A 17,430-nucleotide genomic window follows, 5' to 3' on the forward strand; every position below is an offset into this window, starting at 1 on the left:
TCAACCTTTTTTTGGAGGCTCCTATGTAAACCTTTTGTTATGCAAAGCTGCTAATGGGATTTTCCAATGTGAAAGCCTTCTGGATGCTGAACAAGTTGTATGTATTATTCACTGTAACTCCTAACAAGTAGAATAACTTGAGGTTGTTAAAACTGCTCTCAAGCCACCTTCAGGCTGTCATTAGCATGCAAGTGCGGGCAGCTCAAGTGCAGGTCCAGGACTTGGTGAGGGGAAGGGAAGGAGGCAGTGAGAAGCGACCCACATGTGTGTTTAACACCTTCTATGTGAGGCCTGCGCTGGATGTCTTACATACGTTCTCCTACTCAATCTTCACAACATACCAATGAGATAGTATCATTCCCTCCCATTGTACAAGAGGGAATACCAAGGTTTTTGGCCTTGTAAGTACTTGCTTGCTCTGAATCTCACCACTAACTGCTAACTGATGGAGGCAGGATTCAAACCTGGTTTAGTTGATCTCAAAGCTCATCCCCATTTAGCACTTTGGAGAATAACTGGGAGATGCATATGGTGATATGTTTAAAATATTAGAAGTATGGATTTCAGATCTGTTTATTTATTTAAAAGACTTTTTTTGAGAGAGCGAGAGAGGCGTGCGAGTGAGCAGGGGAGGGGCAGAGAGAGGAGAGAGAGAGAGAATCCCAAGCAGGCTTCATGCTGTCAGTGCAGAGCCTGATGCGGGGCCCCATCTCATGAACTGTGAGATCATGACCTGAGCCAAAATCAAGAGTCGGCCGCTCAACTGACTGAGCCACCCAGGTGCCCCGAGGTCAACATATTTATTTAAAAAATAGATATTTCCCCATCTTAGTAAAATGATGCTATTCCCACTGCCTTCCAGCATAGATTAATTGACAACAGTAATATCAGTAAACTAAAAAAAAAGATAAGTGGTTTCTGAAGACATCACTGAGTCTCTGACTAAAAACAAGAGTAGTGAACAACTGGTTTTTGTGTAGTCAGACACATTATCTACTGCATCTCAGTCCTGCTAAATTATCCATTCGTTTACTTTATTTGGGGGGAGAGGTTGACTTTGCTCGGAGGTAGCTGAAGTTATAAATACGTACATATGTCTCCAGCCATCTTAACATGCCACTCCACAGTTGGTGTGCATTGATCTGTGCTGTAAACACACCTGGCAGGAAATCCACCCTAGTCTTCATTGTAGTGATTTGATTCACTGGATGCAGTTACCCTAATGCTGGCAGAGTCTCCAAATTAAAAACCCATGCTGATTTTACCTATCTTTGTTCTTAGCTCCTACTAAGATATGAGAGACTTTGATTCAAACAGGTCAGCCCAGCCATCCCTGTGAGGTGGAAATTTCTTGACATATTTCTAGACATGTTGAAGGCAAAGTCTGCAAAGGAGAGGTGAATCTCTTTTTGCTAAAAATGCAGAGTATTTTTCACATTGCAAAAGGAATGCAGCCGAACCTCTCAGTCACCATGGAAGCATGTGGCTTTCTGCATTTTGCAAAGTGGCTTTCGTAGCCTTTAATGAGGCAGCAGCCCCAGAAATTGCTAGGGAATCAGCAGATTTCCCCCATTCCCAATTTAAGTGGTTTCTCTCTTTTAAAATTAAGGGCTTTCTGGAAATCCTCAAAACAACCCATTGTTATGCTGCATCTTCTGGTGGCCTTTCTTAAATAGGGAGTCTTAAGTTTAGTAATTTGGGAAATCATTTTTGAATGTAGAGTTACCAAAGCTTACGGGGTGATCATTCTAATTTGAATAACCCTTGCAGTGTCTGGTGCAGAATGAAAAGGAAGGCCAGTCGCATCTCCCACATCTTTCCTTAGCTGGGGCTTCTTAAAATCCTGCAGTTATTCTCTGGTGACAGTATTTTTTCAGCTTCCTGAGGCAGCCAGCAAAACTCCAATGTAAAAGGATTTGTCATTTTGATTCTAGTCGAAATGAAGCATTTTGTACAGTACACGAAAAAATATAGAAGTCTTTTCAGTGGATGAACAGCCTATTATCCATAGCGAAACTACTGTGTTTTATGTCTGTCTGAGAATTACTGATTACAGCGACAGCCCAGGCAGGAAGCAGCTAAGCCACTGCTGAATCGTCGTGGCCTGAAAATGGATGGGAGCTTTATTTTTTTTTAAGTACTTTCACTTGGTGCCATAGTCTCCCTTTTCTAAAGTACAAATGAGCTCTTTGGTTAGAAATCCTGAGGGTAAAAGGCAGCTATATAAATGGAGGAGACATTCTCTGACTGCCCGGTCAGTTTTGCAGTTGGACGGGAATGATGGATAACCGATTCATTCCACTGGTGACAAAGCCTACCTCTTTGAAACCTGTTTACTCCTGTTGGATGATCCATCACCATTTCCCCACTGTGTCTGTGGTGACCAATTGAAGAGGAAGATCAGTACCTTCTATGACTAAGGTGTCTCAATTTTAGCAAGCACACAAAACAGTCTTTTGTGGAGCCTTACGGCAGCTTTAGTATTTAGACACCATGACCACTAAGGTTTGAACTCACCTTTTCTGCTTTTTGGGTATAAAAACCCTCCAGGAGGGGGAGACAGGAAAAAGAATGTGGCCACAGAAAGGGCTGTTGGATTAGTTGAGGAACTCGTAGTCATCCTAATCAGATCGAGCACTTTTTGTTCTTGGACTCTGTGCCCACGGCGTGGGTGTGCGACTTGTGTGGTCACACAGTATGGGGTCTCAGAAGAGCCCAGTGCTTGCTTCAGAGCCCTGCTGTCACCTTCTTGAAGTTCTTAGTAATGTTTGAGCAAGGAATACTTTTTGTTTATTTTGCACCAAGCTCTGCGAATTATGTAGCCAGTCCTGCTCATAGTTTAATCTTAAAAAGTGGTAGAGCAGGGACTCTGCCCAAATATTTCTGTCTCTTGTTTGTTACCAATTGGGATTGCTTTCCTTTTTGATTTTTTTTTTTTGTTCTGTTTTTCTCCTTCTGTTTCTTCTACACAGAAAGGAAATTTCTATAATGTACAGTTAAGAGAAGGCCTGAGCTGGGGTCCTTCTTCATTTACTTGCTATGTGACCTTGGGCAAGTAACTTTATTTCTTTACGACTTAGTTTAGTTACTAGTAAAATGAAATTGATAACGGCATCTAACTTACAGGATTAGATGATGCTTATAAAGCTTTTAGCATAGCACTTGGCCATGGCAAACACTCAGTAAATAAGAACTGTAAATTTTATCTTTTACTGATTTTCTCCAATATTTTATTATGAAAATTTTCAAACACATAGAACGGTTAAAGAATTTTATAGTGAACACCCATACCCATGTTTTAGATTCTCCCATTAACATTTCATTATATTTCTTTATTATATTTCTACCCATCTCTCTATCCCTCTAACCTCTATATCTGTCCACCGATCTTATTCTTATGATGAATTTCAAAGTCAGTTGCAGCCGTGACTTCCCCTAAACATTTCAGCAAGTAAATCATAAAATTCATTATTTGTTTACATATTTTTCTTTTGAGATAATGGACGTAGAGTGAAATGCCCAAATCTTAAGTATATAGTCACTGAGTTTTGACAAAGGCTTGTACTTGTTTAACCCAAATCCTTATTAAATTATGGAACATTATCATGACCCAAAAAGTACCCTCATGCTCCTTCCTAGTCAGTTCTTGCCCACACCCCCACCCCCACCCCACCTCTGTTTTTTTTTTTTTTTCAAACCTTAGATAAGTTTGCCTGTAATGTAACTTTATATAAAGGTAATCATACAGCATATACTCTTGTATAAGACTTGAGGCACTCAACATAATGTTTTTGAGATTCATTCATGTTAGTGTTCTTTTGTTTGTCTTGTTGAGAACTAGTCTATGACTATACCATAGTTTGTCCATTCTCCTATTAAGGGACACCTGGACTATTTGTAGGTTTTAGCTATTATGAATAAAGCTGCTATGAACATTCCTGTAGAGATTTGATTTTTATTTTGGTGGAATTGTTAGGTCAGAGAGGAATTATAGATTTAGTTTTATAGGAAACTGCCATAAATCATCCCCAAATGGCTGTATCTAGTAGTGTGCTTTATCAACTGGCTCTCCAAAAAAGAAAAATGAGAAAGAGGAGGAGGGGGAGAAGAAGGAGAAAGAGAAGACGAAGAAGAGGAACAAGAAGAAAAAAGAGGAAGAGGAGGGAGAGGGAGAGGAGGAGGAGGGGTAAGAGGAGGGGGAGAAAGGATCACTCATAACACTAAGTGCAAAACTGCCAATTCCATGGTGTAAATACTTCCACCATGGCCAATTGTAAGCTGCCAATGTGAAGTTGTTGAGGGATAAGATGGGAAGAGTGTACACGATTGATTCTTGGGGCCAGTGCAAGCTCGCTCCTGCACACCGCTGGAAGTACTATTTTATATTCCCACCAGCACTGTAGAAGAGTTTTGGTTGTTTCATATCCAGGTCAACATTTGGTGTTTTCAGTCTTTTTAGTTTCAGTCGTCTTGAAGGATGTAAAATGGCATCTCATTGGGGTTTTAAATTTGTATTTCTCTAATGAGAACGCAGAAGTGTTTACTGGCCTTTCATAAAACTGCTTTAATGATGGATCTGTTGAAATCTTACCCATTTTTTATTGGAAAGATTTGCCTAAGAAACCTCGAGTTACCTCCAAGTGTTGAAGATATTTCCTACCTTTTGTTGTAAAAGCTTTATTATTTAACTTTTATGATAAGCATGCAATCCGTTTCAAATTAGTTTTTGTATTTGGTGTGAAGTAGAGGTCAAAGTGCATTTTTTTTTTGCATATGGATATCCAGTTATTATAGCAACATTTGCTCTGACATTTCTTTCCCTATTAGATTGTCTTTATCAAAAATTAAGGGAGGGGCGCCTGGGTGGCTTACTCAGTTAAGCGTCCAACTCGGCTCAGGTCATGATCTCACGGTTTGTGAGTTCGAGCCCTGCGTTGGACCCTGTGCTGACAGCTCAGAGCCTGGAGCCTGCTTTGGATTCTGTGTCTCCCTCTCTCTGCTCTTTCCCCACTCATGCTCTCTCTCTCTCCTTCAAAAATAAATAAACATTAAAAAAAATTAAAGGAATGTTTCTGTTTCTTTTCTCTATTCTGTTCCAGTGATTAATTGGTTGATTACCATGCCAGTTAGGTATTGTCTTGATTGCCGTAGCTTAATAGTCTTGAAGTCAGGTACTGTAAATCCTCCTAATTTATTCTTCTTTTTAAGATTACTTTGGATAGTCTAGATCCGTTGCATGCATCATATTTTCCCCGAATTTAGTCTGAGAACATAGCAAATCATTTTTTAATAATAACCTGTCCAGGGGCACCTGGGTGGCGCAGTCGGTTAAGCATCCGACTTCAGCCAGGTCACGATCTCGCGGTCCGTGAATTCGAGCCCCGCGTCAGGCTCTGGGCTGATGGCTCAGAGCCTGAAGCCTGTTTCCGATTCTGTGTCTCCCTCTCTCTCTGCCCCTCCCCCATTCATGCTCTGTCTCTCTCTGTCCCAAAAATAAATTAAAAAAAAAAAAATAATAACCTGTCCACTTTTAGAAGTTAAAAATTCCTATTAAGCATTTAACATATTATGAATATTTTATAAATACTAAGCACCCAATCAGCAATTCTCCAACACTGTAGTAAAACATTGTCATTATTACTTTATTTCATGCAAAGGGTAAGTAGAGCACAGGGTTACTTGATAACTGCCGTATGGCTGTTAGGTAAGGTAGGAATCAGGTTTTCTGCATTCAGAGACAGTGAATTCCATTAAATCATGCTGCCTGCAGCAAATAGTGTCAGTTCTTAATAAAAGAAGGATGCTAGATTTTCTAGTGGTCTGTCATCAGGTAGAAGTCTTAGACTATTTTTGAGTAATAAATATGTGCCAATAATGTTGGTTATTTCAGTGACCTTTCTTGACTTCTATAAGAGTAGAAGGAATTCTACTGATGTCAAACAACATCCCCCTTCCAAAACCATTCCTAGTCCATGTTGGAATCCCTTCTGAGAAATGTTAGAATTTAAGGGGGCCAATTAATCACATTCCCCTTCCTTTGGTTTTTAATTTAATTTAAAAATTTTAAGGTTTATTTATTTATTTTGAAAGAGAGAGTGATAGAACGAATGGGGGAGGGGCAGAGAGAGAAGGGGGGAGAGAATCCTAAGCAGGCTTCATGCTGTCAGCATGGAGCCTAATGTGGGGCTTGATTTCATGAACTATGAGATCACAACCTGAGCCCAAATCAAGAGTTAGATACTTAACTGACTGAACCATCCAGGAGCCCCACATTCCTCTTCCTTTTACATTCTGAAACACTTGAGAAAGATATATAGAAGTCAGAGAAGAATCAAACTCTAATACTGGCAAAGTTGGTTCAGAATCATGTGATCAAAGTGGGCTTCCTGTTTCTTATCTCCTGGATTGAGCTTACTTCCCAGATGCAGTCTATGTAATCAGATAACTGGACTTCTTCTCACCCCATAGGGTCAGCATCTATCCTGGGAGCACTCCCACAGAGAAGCAGGAGTAGGGAGAAGAATGCATGCCATCTGTGTATAGGCAGCTCTGAAAGAGAGTCTAGAGACAGCCTTGGCTAAACATGAGCATTGAATCTGTCCTCTGTCCATGGGGACGAACATAAAAGGGTGAGAAGAGAAGGCAGAGCAGAAGATTTCCCTCTAAGATGAGAGAGATGGGGTCAAGGCCCTTGGAGGAAGCATCTCTGCTTGGCCCTTTAAGCATGGGAAACCCACTTCTCAGGGCAGCCTGCTTATTTTTAAACATCTCTTGTGATAAGTTTCTTCCTTATTTTAAGTTGAAGCTGCCTCTTTAAAGTGCTACCTTTTGGCCCTAGTTCTGTTCTCCTGACACTCGTGGGATAAATCTACATGTTGTTTCAGCAGACTTGAAGTACCTGAGGTGCTTGTTGTTATTTCCTTGTTCCTTGGCCCATGTTTAGCAGTTCTTAACTTTCTCAGATTGTGAAATGTACACTGTGTGTTTTCACCTGCCCAGCATCCTTTCATCCATTCTCTCTTCTGGTAACAGCCCTCTAATTTTTCTTCAGGAAACCCCCCTTTTCCTGCCTGAGCTATTTAATGGGATGGGTTTGAACACTGCCTCTCTCTAGTCCCCTTGTCCTTAGCTCTAGGAGTGGGTAAGTGATCCCATGACCAGTCAGTGGGTTTGAAATCACCAAAGTCAAGAACCCATAAGAACTTTCACTTCAGGAGTATAACTACATGCCTAGAATATTATCTTCTGGTATACTGTATCACCAAAGCAATATGGATACTTACAAATATTTTATTTATTTGTCAAATTTAACATCCCATCCATTTTCAGGAAGAATTAAGCACTAGCTAGATATTTCTTTAGCTCCATTGACTTGCCATCATTGGAGTGACCTCCAGAATGGCTGGAGAGAGTTGTTGGCAGATTATGTCTGGATCCTCTGCCCCTTGATTGCACACAGATTTTAACGTTTATTTATTTTTGGGACAGAGAGAGCATGAACGGGGGAGGGGCAGAGAGAGAGGGAGACACAGAATTGGAAACAGGCTCCAGGCTCTGAGCCATCAGCCCAGAGACTGACGCGGGGCTCGAACTCACGGACCGCGAGATCGTGACCTGGCTGAAGTCGGACGCTTAACCGACTGTGCCACCCAGGCGCCCCACACAGATTTTAATGAATATGCAGACAGGGCCCTTTCTGCTGGGTGAGATTGCCTCTGTGAAATTGACTGTTCTGTTCCATAAAATAAAATGAAGTAATCTATACTTCCCTTTGGATTCCTATAATGTACAATGAGTGATGAAGTTTTTATTTTACCCTTCTTATTTTCCATAATTAAGAATGAAATTTATTTAGTGAACTGTACTGGCTACTTAGTGTTCTTGCATTACCCGAGGTAATTGTTACTCAGAGCCAGTTCTTTATTGCCGGCATTTAAAGGTCTATTTTTCTTTTGTTGTGGTTTCTTGGCTTTGCTCCTGGCAGGGATGACAAATTAATAGGCATCAGGTACTAAAAGTATTTGCAATTAGAGCAAAGTGGTAATAAAGGTCACCTGTTCCAAGAAAGGTTTCCTTTCAAAAAAAACAAAAAACAAAAAACAACACAACTGCTTAAATCAATGCACATTGTATATAGATTGTTGTCTTTGCTGCAACCCCTTTTCCACAAATCAGGTCTTAAATATTTTTTCTGCTAATTTAAAATGGACAATAATTGCAAATGTTAATCTTTAGCTTGATCGTTATCATTTGTATTTTGAACTAGATCTCTCTGTTATAGACAAAAAGAAATAATGACACCTGTTTTAGCCTCACCCCATTTATTTATTCAAGAAATATTAACTGAACACTTCTTATGTGCTTGCATCTGGGGATGTAAAGACTCAAGGCTACAGGCTGTCCCCTTGAGGCATCACAGTCCATAAGAGAGAGAGATGGAGAGAGGGTAATTGCTAAGCAATGTGATTAATTTAACAACACAGAATGTTGGAAGTACAAGGGAGGCTGTGATTAATTCCATCTTGAAAGGTTAGAATGGATAGTCTTTAGGAAAGAGATGTGTTTTAAGGGATGAGTAGAAGCTCTTTCTGAAAGCTTCAGAGAAGTGAGAGAAGTGGGAGAAGAGCATGTCCGGTTGGGGGAGGAGCCTGTGCAAAGCAAGGCAGTGTCAAACAATCTTTCTCATTTTGAGAATACAAGCAATTTGATGTTTTTGAAATATAAAGTCTAAGGTAGGAGATCTGGAAGTCTAGGCTTGGGGGTTATGCATGAAAGAACCTGTGTTTGTCCAGTGTTAAATTTTCTTTTTTTGGAGATAAGAGGATTTTTAAAGCAGGGGAATAGCATGATTAGCATTATGTTTGGTAAGATCTCTCTGGAAGCCATCTATGAGTAGACATTACTTGCTAATTTTAATGAAACATGCAGTTAGCAGCCAACTGTTTATGATAATATGAGTCTAGGAAAAGTGAATAATTGAAGCCCTTGGATGAAAATTTTTTGGCATAAGTAAAAAAAATAGGTATTAGTCCCTTCCACTGTTACTAAATAACTATGTGACTTTGAGAAAGTCATTTAACTTCTCTTGGTCTTGGTTTCCTTCTGTTTCTTCATATAGCCAATGAGGTAGCTGAATAGATTCTCTGAAGTATCCTCCAGTGCTAGTATTTTATGGGTATCACCCAGTGGATTTAGTTTCCTTCCTTACCAGGCCAAGTAAGAGAGCTTAAGTGGCAAAGGAAACCAGATATCTCTTGCCCTGCTCTACCAACAAAGGACAGGGCATGCTATATTTTCTGGGGAGAGGAGAGCTTACTTTGATTAATAGACAATTGCCAGGTGTCTTTTAGGATGGTTTGCACTTTGATAAATAGTAAACTTCATTTCCAGATAAAAGTTTAAAAATCTGTGAAGATTGAAGGCAGAAATCATGTTTTATTTATCTTTGTATCTCTGCTATCCTGTAGTAAATTTTCTTTGTAAAGCACTAACTGGAAGAAATTTCCAGGGGCCCTTTTAATTGGCTTTCTCTTTGCTCATTATATTTTCTATGCATCTACTTTTCTATTCTTAGTCTGAAGCATTCTTTTTCATTTATCTCAAGGCATGTAGATTCAACAGAAAATGCAGGAAAATAGCTGTTTCGTGTCACCAGAATACGTTGAAGAGTAGGCTTTTCATTATAATATTCTTCATTCAAATTCAGAATAATATGGTGGCAAAATAGTTGTTCCTAAGTAAAGGAATTATCCAGTGCAAAGGACCTCAGAGAACTAAATCTTAGAAATATTTTATCCTGTGTTTTAGAGTTTGTAATAATTCAGTTATTGGCATTTGGATTAGAATATATTCATGGTCAGATTGAGTCTTTTCACCTTTATGATACCAATTCCGATGTAACATACTTGACTTTTGATGTAAGTGATATTTGTACCTTTCAGTACCAGTGCAAAAGGAAGATGATATACTGTATGAAGGCAGACGTCTGGAAATCAAGAGTTCTAGAAAGTACTTATTTTTAAAAATAGAATTTATTGTCAAATTGACTTATGTACAACACCCAGTGCTCATCCCAATGAGTGCCCTCCTCAATGCCCATCACCCATTTTACCCTCTCCACCACCCCCCATCCACCCTCAGCTTGTTATCTGTATTTAAGAGTCTCTTGTGGTTTGCCTCCCTCCTTCCCTCTTTGTAACTATTTTTTCCCCTTCCCTTCCCCGATGGTATTCTGTTAAGTTTCTTAAGATCCACATATGAGTGAAAACATACGATGTCTGTCCTTCTCTGACTGACTTATTTCACTCAGCAGAATACCTTCCAGTTCCATCCACATTACTGCAAATAGCATGATTTCATTCTTTCTCATTGCCAAGTAGTATTCCATTGTGTATATAAACCACAATTTCTTTATCCATTTATCAGTTGATGGACATTTAGTCTCTTTCCATAATTTGGCTATTGTTGAAAGTGCTGCTGTAAACATTGGGGTACATGTGCCCCTATGCATCAGCACTCCTATATCTCTTGGGTAAATTCCTAGTAATGCTATTGCAGGGCCATAGGGTAGATCTATTGTTAATTTTGGGGGGGAACCTCCACACTGTTTTCCAGAGAGATTGCACCAGTTTGCATTCCCACCAGCAGTACAAGAGGGTTCCTGTTTCTCCACATCCTCACCAGCTTCTATAGTTTCCTGATTTGTTCATTTTAGCCACTCTGACCAGTGTGAGGTGGTGTCTCAGTGTGGCTTTGATTTGTATTTTCCTGATGAGGAGTGACGTTGAGCATCTTTTCATGTGTCTGTTGGCCATCTGGATGTCTTCTTTGGAGAAGTGTCTATTCATGTCTTTTGCCCATTCCTTCACTGGATTATTTGTTTTTTGGGAGTGGAGTTTGGTGAGTTCTTTATAGATTTTGGATAGTAGGCCTTTGTCTGATATGTCATTTGCAAATAACTTTTCCCATTCTGTCAATTGCCTTTTAGTTTTGTTGATTGTTTCCTTTGCAGTGCAGAAGCTTTTTGTCTTGATGAGGTCCCAATAGTTCATTTTTGCTTTTAATTCCCTTGCCTTTGGAGATGTGCCAAGTAAGAAATTTCTGTGGCTGAGGTCAAAGAGATTGTTGCCTGCTTTTTCCTCTAGGGTTTTGATGGTTTCCTGTCTCATGTTTAGGTCTTTCATCCATTTTGAGTTTATTTTTGTGTGTGATGTAAGAAAGTGGTCTAGTTTTATTCTCCTGCATGTTGCTGTCCAGTTCTCCTAGCACCATTTGCTAAAGAGACTGTCTTTTTTTCCATTGGATATTCTTTCCTGCTTTGTCAAAGATCAGTTGGCTATACATTTGTGGGTCCAATTCTGGGTTCTCTATTCTATTCCATTGGTCTATGTGTCTGTTTTTGTGCCAATACCATACTGCCTTGATTACAGCTTTGTAGCAGAGGTTAAAGTCTGGGATTGTGATGCCTCTGCTGTGGTTTTCTTCTTCAATATTACTTTGGCTATTCAGGGTCTTTTGTGGTTCCATACAAATCTTAGGATTGTTTGTCTAGCTTTGAGAAGAATGCTGGTGCAATGTTTATTGGGATTGCATTGAATGTGTAGATTTCTTTGGGTAGTATTGGTATTTTAACAATATTTATTCTTCCAATCCATGAGCATGGAATATTTTTCCATTTCTTTGTGACTTCTTCAATTTCCTCATAAGCTTTCTATAGTTTCCAGCATACATATCTTTTACATCTTTAGTTAGATTTATTCCTAGATATTTTATGGTTCTTGGTGAAATTGTAAATGGGATCGATTCCTTGTTTTCTCCTTCTGTTGCTTCATTATTGGTGTATAAAAATGCAACCGATTTTTGTACATTGATTTTGTACCCAGCGACTTTGGTGAAATCATGTATCAGTTCTAGGAGTCTTTTGGTGGAGTCTCAGGTTTTCCATGTAGAGTATTATGTTGTCTGTGAAGAGTGAAAGCATGACTTCTTTGCCAATTTTGATGCCTTTTATTTCATTTTGTTGTCTCATTGCTGATGCTAGGACTTCCAACACTGTGTTAAACAACAGTGGTGAGAGTGGACATCCCTGTCATGTTCCTGATCCCAGGGGGAAAGCTCTCAGTTTTTCCCCATTGAGGATGATATTAGCTGTGGGCTTTTCACATATGGCTTTTATGATGTTTATGTTCCTTCTAACCTTTCTTGAGAGTTTTTATTAAGAAAGAATGTTGTATTTTGTCAAATGCTTTTTCTGCATCTATTGAGAGGATCATGTGGTTCTTGTCCTTTCTTTTATTAATGTGATGTATCACATTGAGTGATTTGTGAATATTGAACCAGCCCTGTAGCCCAGGAAGGAATCCCATTTGATCATGTTGAATAATTCTTTTTAAATGCTGTTGGGTTTGATTTGCTAGTATCTTGTTGAGAATTTTTACATCCATGTTCATCAGGGATATTGGTCTGTAGCTCTCCTTTTTTTGGGAGGGGGGTCTCTGTCTGGTTTGGGAATCAAGGTAATACTGGCTTCATAGAGTGAGTTGAAAGTTTTCCTTCCATTTCTATTTTTTGGAACAGCTTGAGAAGGATAGGTATTAACTCTGCTTTAAATATCTGGTAGAATTCCCAAGAGAAGCCATTTGGTCCAGGACTCTTACTTGTTGGGAGATTTTCGATAACTGATTCAATTTCTTCACTAGTTATGGGTCTGTTCAAATTTTCTATTCTTCCCATTTGAGTTTTGGTAGTGTGGGGGTGTTTAGGAATTTGTCCACTTCTTCCAGGTTGTCCAATTTATTGGCATATAATTTTTCATAGTATTCTCTGATAATTATTTGTATTTCTGAGGGAATGGTTATGATAAATCCATTTTCATTCATGAATTTATCTCTTTGGGTTCTCTCTCTTTTGAGAAGTCTGGCTAGATGTTTATCACTTTTTTTTTCAAAAACCAATTCTTAGTTTCATTGATCTGTTCTACTGTTTTTTTTTATTCTATATTTTTTATTTCTGCTCTGATTTTATTATTTCTCTTCTTCTGCTGGGTTTGGGGTTTCTTTGTTGTTCTGCTTCCAGTTCCTTTAGGTGTGCTGTTAGATTTTGTAGTTGGGATTTTTCTTGTTTCTTCTTCTGTTTTTTAATTTTTAACGTTTATTTATTATTGAGAGACAGAGAGAAACAGAGCATGAGCATGGGAGGGGCAGAGAGAGGAGGAGACGGGGAATCTGAAGCAAGCTCCAGGCTCTGAACTGTTAGCACAGAGCCCGATGCAGGGCTCAAACTCACAAACCATGAGATCATGACCTGAGCCAAAGTCGGATGCTTAACTGACTAAGCCACCCAGGAGCCCCTCTTGTTTCTTGAGATAGGCCTGGACTGCAATGTATTTTCCTCTTAGGACTGCCTTTGCTGCATCCCAAGGGGTTGGATTGTTGTGTTTTCGTTTTCATTTGTTTCCATATATTTTAAAATTTCTTCTTTAATTGCCTGGTTGACCCATTCATTATTTAGTAGGATGTTCTTTAACCTCCATGCATTTGGAGGTTTTCCTAAGATTGATTTCAAGGTTCATAGCATGGTAATCTGAAAGTGTGCATCATATGATCTCAGTTCTTTTTTATATTTATTGAGGGCTGTTTTGTGACCCAGTATATGATCTATCTTGGAGAATGTTCCATGGGCACTTGAGAAGAATGTATATTCTGCTGCTTTAGGATGAAAAATTCTAAATATATCTGTCAAGTCTATCTGATCCAGGGAATCATTCAAGGCCATTGTTTTCTTTCTTTTTAAAAAATAATTTATTTAAGTTTACATCCAAGGTAGTTAGCATGTAGTGCAACAATGATTTCAGGAGTAGATTCTTAGTGCCCCTTACCCATTTAGCCCTTCCGCCTTCCAGCAACCCTCTGTTTGTTCTCCATATTTAAGACTTTCTTATGTTTTGTCCCCTCTCTGTTTTTATATTAGTTGTTTTTCCTTTCCCTTATGTTCATCTGTTTTGTATCTTAGAGTCCTCAATGAGTGAGGTCATATGATATTTGTCTTTTCTGACTGACTAACTTCTCTTAGCATAATATCCTCTAGTTCCATTCATGTAGTTGCAAATGGCAAGATTTCATTCTTCTTGATTGCCGAGTAATACTCCATTGTATATATATACCACCTGTTCTTTATTCATTCATCCATTGATGGACATTTGGGCTCTTTCCATACTTGGGCTATTGTCAATAGTGCTGCTATAAACATTGGGGCGCATGTGCCCCTTTGAAACAGCATACCTGTACCCCTTGGATGAATACCTAGCAGTGCATTTGCTGGGTATTAGGTTAATTCTGTTTTTATTTTTTTTTGAGGAACGTCCATACTGTGTTCCAGAGTAGCTGCACCAGTTTGCATTCCCACCAGCGGTGCATAAGAAATCTTCCTTCACATCCTTGCCAACATCTGTTGTTGCTTGAGTTGTTAATTTTAGCCATTCTGACAGGTATGAGGTGGTATCTCTTTGTGGTTTTGATTTGTATTTCCCTGATGATGAGTGATATTGAGCATTTTTTCATGTGTCAGTTGGCCATCTGGATGTCTTCTTTGGAGAAGTGTCTATTCATGTCTTCTGCCTATTTCTTCACTGGATTATTTGTTTTTTGGTGTTGAGTTTGATAAGTTCTTTATAGATTTTGGAGACTAACCCTTTATCTGATATGTCATTTGCAAATATCTTCTCCAATTCTGTTGGTTGCCTTTTAGTTTTGCTGATGGTTTCCTTCGCTGTGCAGAAGCTTTTTATTTCGATGAGGTCCCAGTAGTTAATTTTTGCTTTGTTTTCCCTTGCCTCTGGAGACATTTTGAGTAAGAAGTTGCTGCAGCCAAGGCCAAAGAGGTTTTTGCCTGCTTTCTCCTCCAGGATTTTGATGGTTTCCTGTCTTACGTTTGGGTCTTACATCCATTTTGAGTTTATTTTTGTGTATGGTGTAAGAAAGTGGTCCAGGTTCATTTTTCTGCATGTTGCTGTCCAGTTTTCCCAGCACCGCTTTCTGAAGAGACTATCTTCATTCCATTGGATATTCTTTCCTGCGTGGTCAAAGATTAGTTGGCCATACATTTGTGGGTCCATTTCTGGGTTCTCTATTCTGTTCCATACATATGAGTGTCTGTTTTGTGCCAGTACCATACTGTCTTTATCATTACAGCTTTGTAGTACAACTTAAAGTCCGGGATTGTGATGTGTCCTGCTTTGGTTTTCTTTTTCAAGATTGCTTTGGCTATTCGGTGTCTTTTCTGGTTCCACACAAATTTTAGGATTGTTTGTTCTAGCTCTGTGAAGAATGCTGGTGTTATTTTGATAGGGATTGCATTGAATATGTAGATTGCTTTGGGTAGTATTGACATTTTAACAATATACGTTCTTCCTAAAGCAACAGCATGAAATCTTTTTCCATTTTTTTGTGTCTTCAATTTCCTTCATAAGCTTTCAATAGTTTTCAGTGCATAGATTTTTCACCTCTTTGGTTAGATTTATTCCTAGGTATCTTACGTTTTTTTTTTCTTTTTTAATGTTTATTTATTTTTGAGAAACAGAGACATGGCATGAGTGGGGTAGGCAGAGAGAGAGGGAGACACAGAATCCGAAGCAGGCTTCAGTCTCTCAGCTGTCAGCACACAGCCGTCATGGGGCTTGAACACACGAGCTGTGAGATCATGACCTGAACCAAAGTCGGATGCTCAGCCAACTGAGCCACCCAAGCGCCCCAGTATCTTATGGTTTTTGGTGCAATTGTAAATGGGATTGATTCCTTGATTTCTCTTTCTGTTGCTTCATTGTTGGTGTATAGGAATGCAACCAATTTCTGTGCATTGATTTTATATCCTGAAACTTTGCTGAATTCATGAATCAATTCTTGCAGTTTTTTGGTGGAATCTTTTGGGTTTTCCATATAGAGTATCATGTCATCTGCAAAGAGTGAAAGTTTGACCTCTTCCTGGCCGATTTGGATGCCTTTTCTTTCTTTGTCTTGTCTGAGTGCTGAGGCTATGACATCCAATACTATGTTGAATAACAGTGGTGAGTGTGGACATCATTGTGTTGTTCCTGACCTTTTGGGGAAAGCTCTCAATTTTTCCCCATTGAAGATGATATTAGTGGTGGGTCATTCATATATGGCTTTTTTGATCTTGAGGTATGCTCCTTGTATCCCTACTTTCTTGAGGGTTTTATCAAGAAAGGATGCTGTATTTTGTCAAATGCTTTCTCTGCATCTATTGAGAGGATCATGTGGCTCTTGCCCTTTCTTTTATTGATGTGATGAATCACGTTGAGTGTTTTGTGGATATTGATCCAGCCCTGCATCCTAGGTATAAATCCCACTTGGTCATGGTGAATAATAGTTTTAATGAATTTTTGGATCCAGTTGGCTAATATCTTGTTAGGATTTTTGCATCCATGTTCATCAGGGAAATTGGTCTATAGTTCTCCTTTTTAGTGGGGTCTTTGTCTGGTTTTGGAATCAAGGTAATACTGGCTTCATAGAAAGAGTTTGGAAGTTTTCCTTCCATTTCTATTTTTAGGAACAGCTTCAAGAGAATAGGTGTTAACTCTCCCTTAAATATTTGGTAGAATTCCTCTGGAAGATCATCTGGCCCTGGACTCTTGCATTTTGGGAGATTTTTTTTATTACTAATTTGATTTCTTTAGTGGTTATGGGTCTATTCAAATTTTCTATTTCTTCCTGTTTCAGTTTTAGGAGTTTATATGTTTGCAGGAATTTGTCCATTTCTTCCAGCTTTCCCATTTTATTGGTGTATAATTGCTGGTAATATTCTCGTATTATTGTTTGTATTTCTGCTGTTAGTTGTGATCTCTCCTCTTTCAGTCCTGATTTTATTTATTTGGGTCATTTCCTTTTTCTTTTTGATCAAACTGGCTAGGGGTTTATCAATTTTGTTAATTCTTTCAAAGAACCAGCTTCTGGTTTCATTGATCTGTTTTACTTTTTTTTGGTTTCAATAGCATTGATTTCTGCTCAATGCAGAAAGGTTAGGTTGTGTATCTGAGACCTTTCATCCTTCTTTAGGAGGGCCTGAATTGCTATATACTTCCCTCTTAAGACTGCCTTTGCTGCATCCCAGAGGTTTTGAGTTGTGGTGTTATTTTCATTGGGTTCCATGTACTTTTTAATTTCCTCTTTAACTTCCTCGTTGGCCAATTCATTCTTCATAGGATGATCTTTAGTCTCCAAGTATTTCTTATCTTTCCAATTTTTTCTTGTGGTTGATTTTGAGTTTCATAGTGTTGTGTTCTGAAAATATGCACGGTATGATCTCAATCTTGTACTTGTTGAGCACAGATTTGTGTCCCAGTAGGTGATATATTCTAAAGAACGTTCAATGTGCATTGGAGAAGAATGTGTATTCTTCTGCTTTGAGATGAAATGT

General features: G+C 38.9%; 1 protein-coding gene across 5 annotated transcripts in view; it reads left to right on the forward strand.

Moving 5' to 3' along the window:
- RASGEF1B (RasGEF domain family member 1B) overlaps positions 1-17,430 on the forward strand; it is a 612,828-nt gene that overhangs the window by 193,464 nt on the left and 401,934 nt on the right. The gene's annotated exons all lie outside the window — the stretch shown is intronic.

This window comes from Puma concolor, chromosome B1 (genome assembly GCF_028749965.1).
Source record: "Puma concolor isolate L17-30 chromosome B1, mPumCon1.1.hap2, whole genome shotgun sequence".
Classification (NCBI taxonomy): domain Eukaryota; kingdom Metazoa; phylum Chordata; class Mammalia; order Carnivora; family Felidae; genus Puma; species Puma concolor.